The sequence below is a fragment of the Alexandromys fortis genome, unplaced genomic scaffold, assembly GCF_014885135.2.
Source record: "Alexandromys fortis isolate MF-2015 unplaced genomic scaffold, M_Fortis_MF-2015_v1.1 scaffold_112, whole genome shotgun sequence".
Lineage (NCBI taxonomy): Eukaryota > Metazoa > Chordata > Mammalia > Rodentia > Cricetidae > Alexandromys > Alexandromys fortis.
Genome location: NW_026068013.1, coordinates 3,926,760 through 3,934,836, shown reverse-complemented (window position 1 = coordinate 3,934,836; position 8,077 = coordinate 3,926,760).

The window sequence follows — 8,077 nt, the reverse complement described above, 5'->3', positions numbered from 1 at the left end:
TGGTTTTTCGAGACAGGGTTTCTCTGCAGCACTGGAGCCTGTCCTGGAACTAGCTCTTGTAGACTGTTGTACGGAGGAGCAGCAGGGCTGCGTCCCCAGCACCCTGGCCGCCTGGCAAGCTTATGCCTCAAAATAACAACACACAAACTGTATTCTTTTAAACACTGCTTGGCCCATTATATCCAGCCTCTTCTCAGCTAACTCTGCACCTGGACTAGCCCCTTTCTAATAATCTTTGTAGCACCACAAGGTGCGCTTACAGGGAAGATTCTAGCCTACGTCCATCCTGGGCCGGAACTTCATCGATCGCGTCTGCCTCAGAGAGCAGAGCTATCGCATCTGCCCGGGAGAGGGGAGCATGGCGTCTCTGAGCTCACTTCCTCTTCCTCCCAGCATTCTGTTCTGTTTACTCCTCCCACCTATGTTTTAACCTATGAGGGCCAACCAAGCAGTTTCTTTATTTTTTTAGCCAATGACCTTCCTCCATCAGTAGACCAGGTTGGCCTCAAACTCACAGAAATCTACCTGCCTCTGTTTCCCAAGTGCTGGAATTAAAGGTGTGTGCCACCACCACCTGACTTACCTTAAATTTTCTATAATATGAATTTTGCTAGTGTATTTTCCATAATAGCCATTGCTTTCTTAAGAGCTTTGGATAGTTTCCTATTTGCTCATTCTCTAAAGTCTTGCATGGATTTCAAATCCATGAGTCATCTTGTTTTACACTGCCTTTCTTCTTCTTCTCTTCTTACCAATGTTTGTTCCATATGGCCCGATCCCCACCATGGCATGGAACAGCCATGCTCCCTCTTCCTGGTTACACAGGAAGTTACTTTGCAGGTGAGAACGGGTCCTGTGTACAGATGGAGCTGAGCAATGTAGTGAACACAGTGGAGAAAAGCTTGTATTAGTTTTATTGGGTCTTTTTCTAGATCTCTCTCTGCCACACACACACACATCCTAGGAATTTTTTTTTTAATTTTAAGTTACCCAAAAAGTGGAATTTGACTGTCTCCATTGACTAGTAAGAAAAGAATAATAAATTTGATCTAGTGTCCTCAGCTCTTGTGAGCTTAAAAAAGAGGAGTAAGCAACAATACCTAAAAAGATCGAGTATGACAGAATGTTTTTTCAAAACAACCGAAGTCAAGAAGTTCATAATACGGAGTATCAGTTCACAAGAGGCTCACATTTCAGGGTCTGAAATTTATCCTAGAGCAATCATTGCCCAGGTTCTGCCTAAAATTCCTATAAAAATGGGCATAAAAGGTTCAAAAATGTTTTCAAGTATCTCAACTTAATCAACTCTAAGAAACTACATTTAATCTCAAGAATGAAAGACAACACAGTGTTCTGGTACCCAAAATTATGAGATTTGTTGGTTTTGAGAGAACTACAAAAGAAGCAGAAACCCCACTAATACAGCTGAACTGGCATTCTATGGATGAGGTGGCAGGATGAAAAATTAAGATATGTATATAGAAGAGAGATGGGTGGACAGATATATAGGTAGGAAGGCAGGCAGATGAATGAATGGATGGATAGATGAATGGATAGGTAAAGATTATATAGTCACTCAAAGTCTGTCCTAAAGTAATTTATTCCCTTCCCCAAATCTCCATTTTCTAAAGGTTTTACAACCTTCCAAAACAGTTCTACTATTTGGGGGAAAAGATATCAAACACATGAACCTGTGCGTGGCATTGCACATTCAAACCACAACACTCTCAACCTTAAGAACTAAGATGACAGTGGCAACCATTAATGGGAGCACTGAGTGGTCTGTCTGTGTTAAGCTCACTGAGCCCATCCTTCCATCCAGTCATAACATAACAACAGCCTGAACCAGCAAGACTGCAAAGAACTAATGTTAGGAATGTCCATGTTAAAACAACTCCTTTTGTCTCCTGCAAGGAGTCAGTTAACACTAACTAGAACACCACCAGCTGTGGGACTCTGACATACGCCACCTCAACATCAATTATTAGATTCCAAGAAATGCCCCCAGAAATTACATTTTTATTTTAATTATAGAATATTGCTGTGGGATATTTTGATAGGACTCTGACACTCCAAACCCTGCCCAATAAAATTATCCCTTGAGTGATGGGGCAGAGCCAGTTACTATCTGTCTGAAATTGGTCATAGAGAAGCCAGCAATGTGGATAGAAAAGGCACACAGGAAGGAAGGAAGGGCACTGGAGTTTGTGCTCTCTTGGTTCTGGGACAAGGAAAAGACACCTCTTTCACATTATCTCTAGCCAAAAAGCTACTCCGGATTTCTGAGATAGCAGGTTTTTTTTCCTTTGACTCCTGAGTCACATCAATAAATAGAATGATAGAGACTTAATTTAAACATACATAATGTAGCTGTGGCAGAACCAGAGCCACAGGACTGGAAGCCCCATCAGGCTGTGACCCGAATAGCCATTGGGGTGCTGACTGAGGGTTCATAGGACTATAGACAATAATTAAAATATCAGTAGATTCATGTGCAAATAATATATTTATCTGTATTTGATGGTTTGTGTGTTTCATACAAGTTTCTAAGAATTTTACAAGTAGGTCCTCATGAACCTCTACAGAAAAAGTGTAAAATCTTACACTTGCTGTGTGAGTTCTCTTGCACCCTTATAAGATTGTTGAATGGAAATGCATGAAGACATACTCTTGTTTCTCTTTACTCTTTTAAACATTGATGATAGCAACATTTGTGATGAAAGTAAAATTCTCCAGGCATAGTGACAATAGGGCATGTTCCATTGTAGTAGTCCACCCATTGTGGAAAAGTATTATTAACAAATTAACCATAGAGACAATAGGACATGTCCCATTGTGGCAACACACCAATTGTGGAAGAGTATTATTAACACATTGCTATCTTTTCCTCTGGTATGACATTGACTTAACTGACAGAATCCCCCCTTTCTCTCTTAATCAAGATGGATAGAATCCTTGCATGAACTATGATCTAGAGAGAGAGATGACAAGCAGGGATGAAAAGCTGCCTCTGCTTGGAGAACAAAGCAGTTTGTTCTGCAGATTAATCTGTCTAGTGCTCAAAATCCAAGGTGCCAGCAGAAGTAAACAAACCAATATCAGTGTGAGTAACATTTGCAGAAGTTGGTTTTCTTATTACAGCTTGACAATTTATATAGCTGATAAAAGAAAACTGAGGGTGAACTTTATAACATTTCAGATGCTTTCTGTCCCTGCTACATGAATGTTTCCAGTTCATTACCATGATTCATGTATATTTGTTTTGTATTCAGAAAGAATTGGAATTGTACTGGAATATATAAAATATAATTTCTTTCCTCAAAGTCAATTTAAAATTTGGAGAAGAAATATATGGCTGAATGTAACAACAAGATATTATTTCAGAAAATAATATGGTTAATTATATGTGTTTACCCAGAGGAATTAGCCTGGATAATGAACTGCATGCTGTTTAATTATCACCTAGTAGACACTTTTCAGAGGGTATCAGATCAATACAGTGATGATGAAAATGATTGGCCTCAGGCATAAATGCCTCATAAGTATTGTCACACAGCTTAACAGGGGACAAGTATTCCTGAAATGTGCTGCCAATATGTACACTAATACATCAGGGAAAGCAGAGTGATTCCTCTGGTCCCAGGGAATTTTAACATCTCTAGCCAAACACATAGGCTCCAATCCAAAGACTAAATATTTTGTTCTTCTTCTCTCAATCATGACACAAGCTCTACAACTAGGGAGGCTTGTTACCATGGAGTTCCATGTATGCCCTATATATTCCTTCTACACAGCCTGTTAGCTATGATGTGAAGATTGAATCCTGATTGCAATTCTGAGACATCAGTTCCAGTTTCTACATCCTTGGGTATCCATAAAGTTTTAGTCTTCTGGGCTACCAGAAGAGCCACCTGGATGGTTTCATGTTTTTGCTGTTATCGTGCAGAATGAATAATAAAAACACCAGAGACAGAAATATGGATTCCACTCTAAAACCTGAAAAAGCAACACAGCATAGCCACTAGAGAAGTCTTACTTCTACCAAGGCTGGGTGACTGCAAACTAACAGACTAAGACTCTCTCTTCTGCCATTTTGTATTCCCTCTAATGCTGGGATTAAAGTCATGTGGACTAGGACTGGGATTAAAGGTGGGAGTACCACAACCTAGATTTGTTTCTACATTGATTATGTATAGACCAGGGTGGCCTTGAACTCACAGTGACCCATCTAATTTTGTCTCTCAAATCCTGAAGTTAAAGGTGTGTCACCAACACCTTACTTCTAGTGGCTTTAGTTTTGCCTCTGGTCTTAAGGCAAAAAATAATAACAATAATAACATACCGCTACATTTTATGCCTAAAATGAGAAATTAAGGCTATAAATAATATAAGAAAAATTATATATAATATATACAGGCAACAAATACATCAACAATGTCTAGTCTATATGCATTCGACAAATTCAGAGAAAATACTTCCACATCTATCCTATCTTGAGGAGTCCAAATTTTTGTGCCTAATTTACTTTCATGACAGCGTGCATACCATCCAAAATTATCTTTTGATATCTCTTAACCTTATATACTTCACATTTCTCTAGTGAATTTCTTTTCCAAGTCACCTAAAGAAGGGAGATTATAACTATAATATAGTCTTCAACTATCACAGAAACTCAGAAGGAAATTATATTAACTGAGCAAGCAGGAAGTACAAGCAAGAGACTTCCCAAAAATGTGAGAAATGGCAGAAACAGCTAGCTGTCTGGGCACTCAATCAAACTTCCACTTCAACATTGGGCATCCATCTTTGACCTACAGGCCTTGCATATCCAACAGACTTTTCTTTGAAACAGGATATTCTGAGCAGTAGTCTGCCTTGCCATGACAATATTTGACAGTCACTTTCTTTTGAGTCCTATTTGTATTCAATTAGGATAGCATACTGTCAGCAGTCAAGGCAAGGGCATTTTTTTTTTTTTGCTCAGTCTTACTTTTGCCACTAAGAAAGTAAACTCCATGTGGAGTTTCTTTGTTAATTATTTTCTTCTCTGAAGCAGATTGGTGCTGCCAGGCACAGGTATTTCTCATTGTCATAAAAAAGAAAAACCTAGATTATTAAATCTCATTAAATGCCATATTCTATATATCTCTGAAGTGTTTGAAGATAACCTGTATATCTAAAATATATTTTTATTTGACCTTGAAAACATACTTAATGTGACAACAAGTTCAATTATACTAAGTGATTAACTACTAACCTGTCTTTCCATATTATCCTAAAGAGCTGGTAATAATAATTTCAAGGACTATAAATTTGCATTATATTGTTAAATGAGTTATATAGGTACACTACCTTGAACACAAGTAGAAATGTATGTATAGTATGTTCTAACAAAATTAATGTCAATATACAAAATTTATATACAATATAGAAAAGTTTAATCCAATGTAAAACATTTAAAACTAGTTGTTACTTTTTAAAGTAGATTCAGTAATTTATCTTTATATCTTATGGTATCTATATCTTCCTTTTTTCTTTTCAAAGTAGATTCAATAATCTATCCTTTTATCCTATCATATCTGTATCCCTGGTTTTTTTGTTTGTTTGTTTGTTTGCAAAATGAGAACATTTGTTTAGGTTTTTAATGACCATTACCAATAATTTGTAACTAGTCCCCTAAACAATAACATATATCCATAATCCATTGAATGACCAAACACCACCTACCTCACCTCTTGGGAATGTGGGCATTGAATTCTAAACTTACTTCCTGCTGTCTGGGGGTGAGGATGTCTTTAGAGCATCCTGAAAAGAAAAATTGTGGATTAACCGTCAAGTTCTGGGCAAGGTAGCTGTATCAGTTTTTGTCCAGTATAATGGAAAAGTGCAGGACTTGTCTCTAGTACTGGCTAGAATAGTCTGTAAGATTGAATCATCTCAGCTAGCTGCCTTAAAATTATTCTGAGATGTTTGAAGTTCAAAGGCAATCCTTAGGTGGTGTTTTTCAGCTTGGTAGTACTATCATAGTTCTGGAGGAGTCATTGTTGTGGGGATCCATCCTCCTTATGGAGACTTTAAAGGTTGCTGTTAGGTATGCTCCTGGTTTACTGCAGAAAACTGATAGAGACTAAGCAGCAAAATCATGTAAAGGAAAGTAGATGAAACCTTTCTCTAGAATCAGTGAATACTCTATATGACCATTAATAATACAACAAAAGCTTAATATATATAATATATATAAATTAATATATATGTATTAATCCTATAAATCTTAAGCCTTAAGGAAAATATGTCAAAGGATTATGATATTTGTTGCAATAAAATCATCCTTAAACTTTTGTTTTTCTTCTGTCTCATATCAGGGTACTTCTGACATGAGACATAGATTTTGTATTTCACTGTAATAAGCATGCTTCAAATTAGAGGAGGAGAGAACCACATTCCAATGCCAAAGCCAGTTTAGTCTTTAATAGGACTAGAATTACAAAAAGAATATTTGCATTGTATGTCTGTAGAGAACAGCAAAATCAAACATTTGGAAATATTTATGAAATTTTTTCCTGTTGGAGATACAATATGCCAATAGACCATTTTATTCTTTTTCCTGAGACATTTTTTTCTGGATGATTTGTCCCTTTTTTTAAGATGTCTCTTTTGTCCAATAGTCTTCAGATTCCTTAGCTGGATACCTTTATTCTCCTGAAAAGACAGGAATAAAACTCTTCTCCATCCCTAATTTTGGGGAGATTCTCTTTCGGCAAATTATATCTGATCAAATGAAAAGCATTTGTTAGTTTTATAGGTTAGTTCAGATTAAAAAAGTCATAGTGATTGATGAACTATTGTCTCTTCTAATTAAGAAGTGTTTCTTATACAAATTAAATCTCTATTAATTTTGATTACATTTATAGCCTTTTTTTTTTCTCCTGTGGAAACAAAAGCAAAACCCCTTTCCTAACATAACATGCATTTTGGTTTCCATCCTGATGTTGGTACATCTTAAAGTATATTAGCTAATTTAGTTCTGTAGCTTTTTCTGATATCCAATGTCTCTCTGCAGCTGTTTTTACTTTCTCATTAACATTTTTAAAATTCAAAGTTAAAAAATATATTATGCACTCTATTTCTGGGGGAATTTTTCATCCCTTTCTATTTATTTAACATATCCATTAGAGTTTGATTTGATTTTTTTGTAACTGCCCATCCTAAAGGATTGTGTGGTATACCTGTAATATGCTTTATAATATAATAAGCAAAAGCTGTTTCATTTACTTAGAGACATATGCTGGAACAGTATATGTCTTTATTTGTGCATATATTCCCATGATGGCCATAACTTATAGCAATTGTATGATTACCGAAGCAGTTTTTTTCTTGACTCAAAGCAGTTATGCATTGAAAACCTGAATAGGTATCAATGGTTTGGTGTACATATTTTAGTTTTCCAAATTTTACAAAATGGAACACAGCCACCTGCCAGATTTCATTCCTCTGAGTACCCTTTGGGTTACTTCCTGTAGGTTGTGATGTTTGGTTATATAAAGAACAAGTAAGACATTTCTTTATAATCTCCTTTGCTTGTTGCCATGTTATGGAAAAGTCCCTTTTTAAACCTTTGCTATTGACATTAGTTTTTATGAAATTCAGAGGCCTTCAGCACATTTCCAAACAATAATTGATCAATTTCTGGATTACCTTGTGACAGAAGACCTAGCAGACCCATATGGGATTGTGTGTGTGTGTGTGTGTGTGTGTGTGTGTGTGTGTGTTAGGTATATGAGATGATGCCTAATCATGACTATATGTTGTATCTGTGTTGAAATATGAGCGGCGGGGCTGCGTCCCCAACACCCTGGCCGCTTGGCTAGCTTATGCCCGAAATAACAACACACAAACTGTATTCATTTAAGAACTGCTTGGCCCATGAACTCTAGCCCTTACAGGCTAATTCTCGCACCTGGACTAGCCCATTTCTAATGATGTGTGTAAGCACCCCAAGGTGCGCTTACCGGGAAGAGTCTAGCCTCCGTCCATCCTGGTGTCTCTGCTCCAGAGAGCAGAGCTGTTGGGTCTCTCC